We start from the raw sequence: 13000 nt of genomic DNA, 5'->3' as shown, positions 1-13000 counted from the left end.
AGATGAAATGAGCTACTTTCGTCAAACGATTGACTACAACCTAGATAGAGTCACACCCTGAACGAGTCCTGGGTAATCTAGTTATAAAATCCATGCCAAGCTTATCCCACTTCCATTCGGGTATTGGCAATGGCTGTAGCAATCCAGCTGGCTTCTGATGCTCTGCCTTGACTCTCTGACATACATCACATACTGCTACATACTCGGCAATATCCTTCTTCATTCCTGTCCACAAGAAACTTTCCTTCAAATCTAGATAAGTCTTAGTGTTTCCTGGGTGAATCGAGTATGGTGAATCATGGGCCTCCTGCAGAATCAACTTCCTGATCTCGGGGTCATTAGGCACATATATGCGATCCTCAAACCATAAAGTGTCGTGCTCATCCTCACGAAATCCTTTAGCCTTTACTTTGTTCTTCCTTTCCTTTATCTCAGCGATCTCCTTGCCAGTCTTCTAAGCTTCTCTGATCTTACCCATCAAAGTGGACTGCATTTCCAATGTTGCAACATAACCTTTCAGAACTATTTCCAAGCATAGCTCTCGAAGATCATCTGCTAACTCCTTAGGAAATCCTCCGGTTATAAGCGTATTAACATAACTCTTGTGGCTCAACGCACCTGCTACGACATTGGCCTTTCTGGGATGATAGTGCAATTTCATATCATAATCCTTTATGAGCTCCAACCATCTTCTTTGCTTGAGGTTCAACTCCTTCTGCGTGAAGATGTATTTCAAACTCTTATGATCTATGTATACATCACAATGGTTTCCAATGAGAAAGTGTCTCCATGTCTTCAGTGCATGCACTACGGCTGCTAACTCCAAATCATGCGTAGCCTAATTCAACTCATGAGGTCGAAGCTGTCGTGAGGCATATGAAACAACTCTTCCTTCCTGCATAAGCACACCTCCAAGTCCTCGACGTGATGCGTCGCAATATACTTGGTAATCCTTACGTTGGTCTGGGAGAATCAACACTGGGGCTGTAACCAAACGTTTCTTCAACTCCTGAAAACTGGCCTCACAATCCTCAGTCCATTTAAACTTGGTGTCCTTCTTCAACAACTCCATCATGGGCTTTGCAATCTTGGAGAAATTCTCAATAAACCTCCAGTAATAGCCTGCGAGTCTAAGAAAACTTCTGATCTTTCCAACTAATGTGGGTGCCAACCATTTAGTGACAGAAGAAACCTTGGTAGGGTCTACAGCTATTCCTTCTCTGGATATAACATTTCTGAGAAATCCAACTTCCTTTAACCAAAACTCACATTTGTTGAACTTGGCATACAACTGATGTTCCCTGAGCTTCTCAAGAACCAAACGCAAATGCTCGTTATGCTCTTCTTCATTCTTCGAGTAGACCAATATATCATCAATGAACACCATGGCGAACGTATCCAAAAACTCCATAAATACTTTGTTCATCATATTCATGAAATAGGTAGGTGCGTTAGTCAAACCAAATGACACAACGGTATACTCATATACCTTGTGGTAAAAGTTGTCTTAGGTATATCCTGCTCTCGGATCTTCAACTGGTGATAACCTGATCGAAGATCGATCTTGGAGAAAACTTTAGCTCCTTGCAACTGGTCAAACAAATCATTGATCATCGGTAGAGGGTATTTGTTCTTGATCGTCACCTCATTCAGCGCATGATAATCAACAACCATCCTCAAAGATCCATCCTTCTTCTCCACTAGAAGCACTGGGGATCCCCAAGGTGATGAACTTGGTCGAATATAACCTTTCTCCAGTAACTCCTTTATCTGCGTCTTAATTTCCTCCAGATCCTTCGCGAGCATCCGATACGGTCTCTTTGATATTGGTCCGGTGCCTGGCAATAGCTCCATCAAAAAATCAATGTCTCGATTCGGTGGCATGCCTGGTAACTCTTCGGGAAATACGTCGGGATAATCCTTCACCACTGGTACTTCCTCCTGTACAACTCCTGATAAGGAATTCACCTGAGTCCTCCTCGGCACATGCCGCGATACATACCTGATCCTCTTTCCTTCTGGGGTGGTGAGAAGAATTGATTTACTGGCACAATCAATGTTTCCTTCAAACTTGGATATCCAATCCATGTCTAGTATCACATCAAATCCTTTCGACTCCAGAACAATTAGGTCGGTGGGGAAAACATGTCTACCTATGGTTAGTGGCAACTGATAGCATCCCCTACTAGCCATATACTCCGCTCCTGGGGAACTTACTAACATAGGTGACTTAAGGGCTACGGTTGGCAGGTTATACTTATCCACAAATCCCCTTGATATGCATGAATGCGATGCACCAGTATCGAAAAGATCAAGTGCGGTAAATGCATTAATCAAAAACTTACCGACAACTGTGTCGGATTGATCCTCAATATCCTACATGCTGACGTGGTTCACCTGTCCTTTGGTGAAGGGGTTGGGCTTCTTTGCGGAACCTCCATTGCCATTTCCATTCTTTGCTTTAGGACATTCAGTGGCATAATGTCTGGTCTTCTGACACTTGAAACAGGTAATGTGGCTTAGATCTCTCTTGGCTGGCTTTGAGGGGTTGGAACGGTTCTGGATGTTACTTCCTCCGTTCCCATTGCCATTCTTGGGGATAACGTGGTTGTGCGAACTTGATCCATTGTGCTTATGTCCTCCATGGTTGTGGGTATGTCCTCCCGAATACGGGGAATAGCGGGGCTTCTGCTGAGCTCTAGAAGTGTACCTCCCCTGTCCATACTTCCTCTTACGATTATCAATCTATTGCTGCTTGCCTTCAATCATGAGGGCCCTATCTACGAACTCCTGGTAGTTGTTGAATGTTGCCACCATCGACTGCATGCTCAACTCATCGTTGAGTCCCTCCAGAAACTTCTCTTGCTTAGCGGCATCTGTAGATACGTCATCAGGGGCATAGCGTGCTAACTTGCTAAACTCATCCACATACTGGCCCACTGTACGTCCTCCTTGGCGCAAGTTGCGAAACTCGTGCTTCTTCATGCTCATAGCTCTTGCTGAAACATGGGCAGTGCAGAAAGCCTGCTGAAACTGATCCCATGTAATTGTGTCAATGGGGTAAGTGGCTGTGAAATTCTCCCACCAAGATGTTGCGGGTCCATCAAGCTGATGTGCGGCAAACCGCACTCTCTGTGCATCTGTGCATCCTACAGTGGTCAGCTATCTTCCAATCTTGCGGAGCCAATCATCTGCAACAATCGGCTCAGTGCTACTAGAGAACACCAGCGAATTCAACCTTGGAAAGCGAGCTAGGTGGTCAACAGGGGGGGGTGGTGGTGGTGGGTTGTTGTTGTTGTTGTTGCCTTGGTTCTGGTTCTGAACTAGTATCTGCATCAAGGCATTCTGATGCTGGATCAACTGAGTGAGCTCCGGTGGGAATGCAAATCCATTGTCACGTCTCGGAGGCATCTGATGGGTTAGAAGGGGTGAGAGAACAGAATAGAAATGAGGTCTAAGAGAGATTCACTACCCATATGCTCATGAGACAAACACAATCAATTCACTTCATTAAATAGCACACAAAATCACACAATCGGTCTAACCTATGATTACAAACTCGATCGTTTCTACTACTTGGAGGAATACTACTAGTTACATGGTGGCCATCTAGAAATTTTCATCAGAGGAAGACTCCATAATGTCTGCTCCAGCTTCGTCAACATAGTCGTCATTGCTGTCATCATTAGCATCACTATCCGTGTCGGTGTCATCCAGGATGATGTAGTCCTCCGAACGGATCTCCTTTGCTGGTTCTCGCTTGATATTCTCCACTGGTAGTCCTACCTTCCTCTTCAGGTCTTCTTGCTTCTCTAGTATTACGGCAATCTCTTCCTCGTATACATCGCGTGTAGACTTGAGTTCCTCTTCTAGCTCATTGTTTCTCTTCACTAGTTTCTTGATCTTCTTCATGTGGATAATTTGTTGATTCTCTTGTCGACGAATATGATCTCCCATCTCTTGAATGTAGGCTGCAATTGATTCATCCCTCCTGGTACAAACCATCTCCCATTTTTCATCTCGGCGGCCACATATCTGATAAATGGTGTTTTCCAGCTCCTTGTGATACACTTCACATATGCGTCCAAAAGTGAGATGGGCTGCCATGCTCTTTCCTATACTCCAACTTGGTGCATCCAAGTAGAAATCAATAGGCTCCGTTGTTGGCGCAAATGTCCTCCCAGGTACCCAGACTTTGATCTTCCAGTGCTCCTCTTCCGGTACAGATGTAGAGAAAGTCCCCGTGAAGCTTGGAAGTTCGATGTTCAAATACTTAGTGACTTTCTTCAAGTGTCGTCCGAAAGGGGTGTCGTCATTCGACTGAGTGAACTTGTTCCTGGGATCCGCCATCTATAGAGTAGAAATAGAGGAGAATTTAGAAATGAGCAGAGAAGATAAATCATGTGGCTTATTCTAGTGGTCGCGTCCTACAGTCAGTGTGTGCTCTGATACCAACTTTTAGCGACCCGGCCTCAAACGGTCAAGTCTCTGTGCATCAGTGTCATCCTTGGATCGGTAATGCCAACACGCACAGTACTCGAGGAATTATAACAGAGTTCAATCACACACTTATTACATCGAGTCCTCATAAAGAGTATGATTACACAAAAATATCATGGCTGAAGGCCATCTAAACTAATAACTGCGGAAGCTTCGAAGGTAAATGAGTCCATCAACTCCAACGGCATAGCTAAGTGCAAAACAACGACCTATCGCACCTTATTCATCATCTGAGTAGTCTGCAACATGAGACGTTGCAGCCCTGTAGGTCAGCACATTGAATATGCTGGCAGAGTTACACTGTAAAGCAATGAAATGCAAGAACTATCTCTACATGCAATATTTGTCTGGTGGAGGCTGTAAGTTTATGATTTTGCATAAAGCTAGTTTTCCCCTATAACAAAGGAATAAATTTATTTAACTACTCCCAAGTTGCCCAATATTTGAGAAGGTAACCCCAACTCAAATCCCAATTAAAAGTATCATCATTAACCCAATAAATTCATTAACTAAAGTGATGAGATCACATCAATAGATTCAAGTACTAGATACTCAAGATGTCCATAACTGGGGACACGGCTAACCATGATTAGTTTATACACTCTGCAAAGGTTTGCACACTTTTCCCCACAAGACTCGACCGCGTCCAAGATCGGATGATCGAGATATAGTATTTCTGAAGCATTAACTCTCTACTCTGGGCAGACCCGTACACCTACTTTCCCCTACATCTGCTAGTCCACCACTTCAAGAGCTCACACAACTTACTCAACTATGCGAGAGCCCATAATGGCTTGTGGCTGCACACGGAAGTTTCTAGCATGAATACTCTTATGATCCCTTTGAGCCTTGGTGGCGAACCGTAGGAGAAATCACACGGGTACTCCGGGATTTCCCAAAATAGGCAACACTGGGTTCCCCAGGTGCCTCAACCAATCCACCCAGATGTATATTAAAGTTGCCACCTTAATGTTAACCGCGATTAAGTAACTCTCAAACTTCTATTGTGAATCACGATCCAATCCCCGTCTACGAGAATAGCAAAGAAATAATAAGCATAGCGTATATTCCAGGGGTGATCAAAAGGTATTAGGTTCCTACCTCAAGCACTAAAACTAAAACACATGTTCCCAATCCTACTCATGCAATTATTTGAGGAGTAATACTAATGCATAGTAAAAACTGGGTATAAAGGAGTATGGTAAAAGTGTAACTTGGCTTGCTGACGATCTGCAAACTCTAGGGATTCGTAGTAACAAGCTTCGCACTCCGGGTAATCTAGCGTAGACAAACAGTAGCATACATAAGCAATCATTCAAACGAAGCAACAAGAAAACCGAGAAAAGATCCAAATCAAACACGAAACAAGCAAGCGTCTTGAACTAACAAAAGTCAAACCTAACAGCATTATTATCATGTAGATTAGATCTTAACAGTAGGTACATGTGATTAGCTACAATTTGCAAAAAGAAACAACTCAAACGGAGAAACGAAACTCAAAATACGAACGAAACAAGATCGTTTACTAATCTGAACTAAACTCAAATTTTACAGTAGGAAAACCATGTTCAAGTTGATTAACTGGAAAGAACAGAACGATACGAAGATTTAGGCGCTGGTTTCATCTAATTTGGATAAACGAGTAAAAAGTTATGCTAGTTTAAAGATGAGGGGCTAAATCATGAGAAAACTAATCGCGGATAGGTCCCTGGCAGAAAATAAACTAAAAAGAAAAAAACTACGGTGCGAACATTCGCTAACAAAACAAATCTATCGAAATCTGTCCGTTAAAACGAAAGAATGAACGAAGGTTCGTTAAATAGAAAAACACTAAAGAAAAACCTATCTTAAACCGAACCGAAGAAAAACCGGAGAAATAAACCGGTTTATACCGGTTCGTCAGCAATAGCAACGGCGGCGACTCGGCGGCGGCGGGCGGCGGCGCGGGCGGCGAGCGGCGGCGGGACGGCGGTGCGGCAGTGCGAGGCGGCAGCGACAGCAGCTGCATCGCGGGCGGCGGCGGCGCTCAGTGGGAGGCGCTGCGGCGGCGGGGTTGGCGAGGGGATCGGGAGGAGCGGCGACGGCTTATAAAGCCCCCACCGGGGTTCTCCGACTTGGAGAAGGGGGCGCCAAGGCGGGGCGGCGGTGGACTCCGGCGGGAGTCCGTCTCCCGCACGGTGGCGGAGGTGGTCGGCGCGCTGGGCCTGCTGGGCTTCGGCCTAGTTGGTCCGAAACTTTTTTTAAGTAATTCTGCTGAAAATAAATATCCTAAATAAATATAAAGAAATCAAAAAATTCCACAAACAATTTTCACCGTCCAAACCTAATATTTAGGACAAGATGAACATTTTTCTGGACTAAGATGCAATTTTCAAAAATGCAATATTTTATAATTCAAATAAAATAGCAAATAAAATACCAGTAAATCAATAATTTGGTTTTAAAATTCTTTCTCCAATATTTCTTTTAGTTTGAAGAAGTCATATTATCTTCTCTCATTTACTTTTTTATATTGGAAATAATTGGAGAGAAAATAACAAAATCAAATTGATCCTTCCTTCAAATTTGAATTAAATTCAAATATGAATTTTTGTGAAACCTCCAACTCAATTCTTGGGTCCTTGAGTTGCTTAAGATTTCTAGGATCACAACAAAATGCAAAAATAAATATGATATGCATATGATGATCTATGTATAACATCCAAATTGAAAATTGGGATGTTACAAATACTCAAGTGCTTAAGCTTGGGGATGCCTCGGAAGGCATCCCCTCTTTCGTCTTCATAAACATCGGTATACCTTACTCGGAGCTATATTTGTATTCGTCACATGATATGTGTTTTTCTTGGAGCGTATTTTGAAGTTTACTTGTTGTTTGAATAAAATCATTGGATCTGAAATCTTGAATGAAAAAGAATCCTTCAATGGCTAGTTAATTATTTGACTACTCGGTGTTCTTCACTTATATCTTTTTGGAGTAGTTTGTCATTTACTCACGTGCTTCACGTATATCCTATGAGTGGTTGAATGAATTGAATATCCTAAATCTGAATTTATATTTATGTATCATATGCTTATAACATGGGGAGTAATGACTTCACACATAATAAGTATAGGTAGTAAACTTATTGAAAGTTAGCAAACGCAGAATTGGTCACTTGAACAATTCATGAAAGAATATTGAAGGAAGAGAGATTTCATATATAAATATACTATCTTGGACATATTTGGTAATTGTGAGCACTCATTAAAATATAACATGCTAAAAATTTGATGTTGGACAAAAAAGACAACTTAATGGGTTATGTTTTCCTATATCCGAATAGATGTTATATTGTCTTGGATCATCCAACATGCTGAGCTTGCCTTTCCCTCTCATGCTAGCTAAAGTCTTTGCACCCAGTAGAAATACTACTTGTGCTTCCAAACATCCCTTAAACTAGTTTTGCCATGAGAGTCCACCATACCTACCTATGGATTAAGTAAGATCCTTCAAGTAAGTTGTCATCGATGCAAGCTATAAAAATTGCTCTCTAAATATGTATGTTCAGTTAGTGTGAAGAAAATAAGATTTATACGAACTTGTGATAGGGAAGAAATAAAAGCGACGGACTGCATAATAAAGGTCTTTATCACAAGCAGCAATATAAAGTGACGTTCTTTTGCATTAAGATTTTGTGCATCCAACCATAAAAGCGCATGACAACCTCTGCTTCCCTCTGCGAAGGGCCTATCTTTTACTTTTATCTTCTACTCTTATACAAGAGTCATGGTGATCATCACCTTTCCTTTTTACACTTTTTTCCTTTGGCAAGCACTTTGTGTTGGAGCGATCCGGATATATATATCCACTTGGATGTAGGTTTTCATAAATTATTATTATTGACATTACCCTTGAAGTAAAAGGTTGGGAGGTGAAACTATAAGCCCCTATCTTTCTCTGTGTCCGATTAAAACTTTGAACCCATAAATATCACATGAGTGTTAGCAATTGTGAAATATTAAATGATAGTTGAGTATGTGGAGTTTGCTGAATCAAAGCTCTTACATAAACCCTTCCCTAAAATAAGATGAATTGCAATTGTTTGATGACTAAGAACATGGTTTGTTAGTTTTCAAGAAAGTTTATGATCTATACTTTAACATGCGAATAGCTTGTTACTTGATCATGAGAAGTTTTATGAGTTGAGCTACTGTTATGATATATAATAATGCTAGAAAAAGTGATTGAAACTATCATTGATCAAACCTAAGCACTTGCTAGCATTCACACTTCATAAATTATTTCTTTTATCATTTACCTACTCGAGGACGAGTAGGAATTAAGCTTGGGGATGCTGATACGTCTCCAACGTATCTATAATTTATGAAGTATTCATGCCATGTTTACAATAGTTTTATATTATTTTGGTATGATTTGATTAAGAACTAACCTGGACTGACACTGTTTTCAGCATAACTATTGTGGTGTTGTTTTTGTGCAGAAATAAAAGTTCTCCGAATGCGCTAAAAATCAACGGAGATTTTTTCTAGAAAAAATAAAAAATACAGGAACGAAGAGTTATTGGAGGGGAGTCCCATGGGCCCCACGAGGGTGGAGGGCGCCCCCCTAGGGTGTGCCCCCTGCCTCGTGGACTCTCCGTGGGGTCCCCTAACTTGTTCTCGACGCCAACCTCTCCTATAAATCCCCAAACCTCCAGAAAATAACCTAGATCGGAAGTGCCGCTGCCGCAAGCCTCTGTAGCCACGAGAAATCAATCTAGGCCCTCTCTGGCACCCTGCTGGAGGGGGCCATCATCATCGGAGGCCATGGGGAAGGATCCCGGAGGGGCCATCATCGCCATGAAGGCCAAGGACCAGAGGGGGAACCTCTCCCCATCCAGGGGGAGGCCATGGAGGAGGAAGCACAAGGAGGAACCTCTCCTCCTCTCTCTCGGTGGCACCGGAGTGCCATCAGGAGGGAATCATCGCCGCGGTGATCGTCTTCATAAACATCACCATCATCATCACCATCCTCATCTCTTTTACGTGGTCCACTCTTACCTCTTGAGCACTGTGTTGGTTTTCCTTGGAAGAAGAAAGAATGAAGCAGCAAAGCAGCGTAAGTATTTCCCTCAGTTTTTGAGAACCAAGGTATCAATCCAGTAGGAGGCTCCTCACAAGTCCCTCGTACCTACACAAACAAATAGGAACCTCGCAACCAACGCGATAAAGCGGTTGTTAATCCCTTCACGGCCACTTGCGAAAGTGAGATCTGATAGAGATAATAAGATAAGATAAATATTTTTGGTATTTTTATGATATAGATTGATAAGTAAAGATTGCAAAATAAAGTAGATCAGAAACTTATATGATAAAAGATAGACCCTGGGGGCATAGGTTTCACTAGTGGCTTCTCTCAAGATAGCATAAGTATTACGGTGGATGAACAAATTACTGTCGAGCAATTGATAGAAAAGTGCATAGTTATGAGAATATCTAGGCATGATCATGTATATAGGCATCACGTCCGCAACAAGTAGACTGACTCCTGCGTGCATCTACTACTATTACTCCACACATCGACCGCTATCCAGCATACATCTAGAGTATTAAGTTCATAAGAACAGAGTAACGCATTAGGCCAGATGACATGATGTAGAGGGATAAACTCAAACAATATGATATAAACCCCATCTTTTTATCCTCGATGGCAACAATACAATACGTGCCTTGCTGCCCCTGCTGTCACTAGGAAAGGACACCGCAAGATTGAACCCAAAGCTAAGCACTTCTCCCATTGCAAGAAAGATCAATCTAGTAGGCCAAACCAAACTGATAATTCGAAGACACTTGCAAAGATAACAAATCATACATAAAAGAATTCAGAGGAGATTCAAATATTTCTCATAGATAAACTTGATCATAAACCCACAATTCATCGGATCTCGACAAACACACCGCAAAAAAGTTACATCAAATAGATCTCCAAGAAGATCAAGAGAACTTTGTATTGAGATTCAAAGAGAGAGAAGAAGCCATCTAGCTAATAACTATGGAACCGAAGATGTGTGGTAAACTACTCACAACTCATCGGAGAGGCCTTGGCGATGATGTAGAAGCCCTCCGTGATTGATTCCCCCTCCGGTGGAGCGCCGGAAAAGGCTCCAAGATGGGATCTCACGGGTACAGAAGGTTGCGGCGGTGTAAATAGGTTTTCGTGGTGCTCCTCGATGTTTTCAGGGTTTGGATGTATATATAGGCGAAGGAGGTCGGCCAGGGGAGCCACGAGGGGCCCACGAGGGTGGGGGCATGCCCACCCCACTAGGGCGCGCCTGGCACCCTCGTGGCCGCCTCGGCTGCTTCTTAACGTCCACTCCAAGTCTCCTGGATTGCGTTTGTTCCAAAAAGATCGCTCCCGAAGGTTTCATTCCGTTTGGACTCCATTTGATATTCCTTTTCTTCAAAACACTGAAATAGGCAAAAAAACAGCAATTCAGGCTGGGCCTCCGGTTAGTAGGTTAGTCCCAAAAATGATATAAAAGTGTATAGTAAAGCCCATAAACATCCAAAACGGGTAATATAATAGCATGGAGCAATCAAAAATTATAGATACGTTGGAGACGTATCATCCACTCTCTTGCACCCCGCTGTAATCCCTACTTGAACATGGTGCTTTATGCCACATATTATGATCCAATGATGTGTTGCCATCCTATGATGTTTTGAGTAGATATCCTTTGTCTTTGGGTTGATTGATGATCTAGATTGGTATGAGTTGTATGTTTTATTTTGGTTCTGTCCTATTGTGCCTTTCGTGCGCGCACACGTGAGGGATTACCGCTGTAGGGTGTTGCAATACGTTCATGATTCGCTTATAGTGGGTTGCTTGAGTGACAGAAGCATAAACCCGAGTAAGGGGGTTGTTGTGTATGCGATAAAGGGGACTTGATATGTTAATGCTATGGTTGGGTTTTGCGTTAATGATCTTTAGTAGTTGTGGATGCTTGCTAGAGTTCCAATCATAAGTGCATATGATCCAAGAAGAGAAAGTACGTTAGCTTATGCCTCTCCCTCATATGAAATTGCAATAGTGATTACCGGTCTTGTTAACAATTGCATAGGATAATTCCGCACATCGACCCATCATTATTCCACACTCGCTATTTATAATATTTAGTAATATATTCTAACTTTATGATAACAACACCTACTTTTATATTTTAGCTCTCCGATATCATGCAAAGCTATCCTCTTCATACCCACAATGTAGTTTTATTTCTCGTTTCAAGTTGGAAGCAAATGTTCGGTGTACGTAAAGTTGTATCAGTGGCAGATAGGACTTGAGAGAATATTGATCTTACCTTTAGCTCCTTGTAGGTCCGACACTTCATACTTATAACTTCCACCTTTGGAAATTGCTACGATGATTTCCTGCACTTGGGGGTTATCAGGGATCAGAAGTGGAGTGGACGGAGAGGGGAGTGAAGTGGAGTTCGGATTGGCTGATTCTAGGATTATTGATATATTAATGGGTCCGGGGTGGGCCGGGCTAACGTGGAGGTGCCCGGGCTGCCTCATATCTGCCCCATATTTAGGCCGGACATGAGGGGTACCTGTTAGCCTAGGCGTTTGAGGCGCCCGTCTAAGTCAAATTTCTGTGACCAGTCAGTGGCCGGGCAGGCCGTCTTTGAGGCCGGCTTGGGGCGCCCGGCTATAGATGCTCTTACAGTATCATCATGGTCGGGTGGTTAGCCCATGCACACGCGGCGAGCGACCAACCTAACAAATGTTCAAATAGTAGGGCTCCCTTTTTTTTGTTTAGATTTTGATTTTAATTTGTACAGTCTTCAAAGGACATTTCTACCATTCTTAAGAAGTTGCTCCACACTACTCCCTATTCTCTCATCATGCACACTGTCCACATCATCCTACATAGGAGTACCTAAGAAGTTCATCCCCACTACCTAATAATTTATCAAGACATGCAAGCTATCCACGTCACCCCACATTCCCCATGCCGTGGAAACATATCTGACAGTTGAGATAGGGGGTACGTAGGAGAGGGCAGAGTCCTAGCTACGGCGAAGTTGTACACTCGGTTTTACGAGTTCAGGCCCCCTTCCAGAGGAGGTAACAGCCCTACGTCTCGGTGCCGAGGAGGCTTGTTGATTGGAGTGTTGAGTTACCATGGGTGCAAACCCTTGTTCCAGAGGGGAGGGGTGGCTTATATAGAGTGCGTCGACCCCTCGCAATCCTCAGTTACACAAGGGTTCAATGCGGGAGTAAAGTCACGTACGGTACTGGTAACGCCTGTGTTTGATGACCTTTATGGTGGCGGAGTGAATGACCGACTGTTGCTATATACAAGTGACCTTAGTCCTTCCGTCCTTCGAGTGGATTCTTCTCTTCTGAGTGAAATAACAACGGTCAAGTGGAATTGGGGTATCTGAGTGGGATCTTCTGTCGAGTGGATTGCACTTCAAGAGGATTTCAATCGGTATCTTCTGTTTAACTTTGT

The sequence above is a fragment of the Triticum dicoccoides genome, chromosome 5B (genome assembly GCF_002162155.2).
Source record: "Triticum dicoccoides isolate Atlit2015 ecotype Zavitan chromosome 5B, WEW_v2.0, whole genome shotgun sequence".
NCBI lineage: Eukaryota > Viridiplantae > Streptophyta > Magnoliopsida > Poales > Poaceae > Triticum > Triticum dicoccoides.
The sequence above is the reverse complement of the archived record's forward strand: the minus strand, read 5'-3'. Positions refer to the sequence as shown.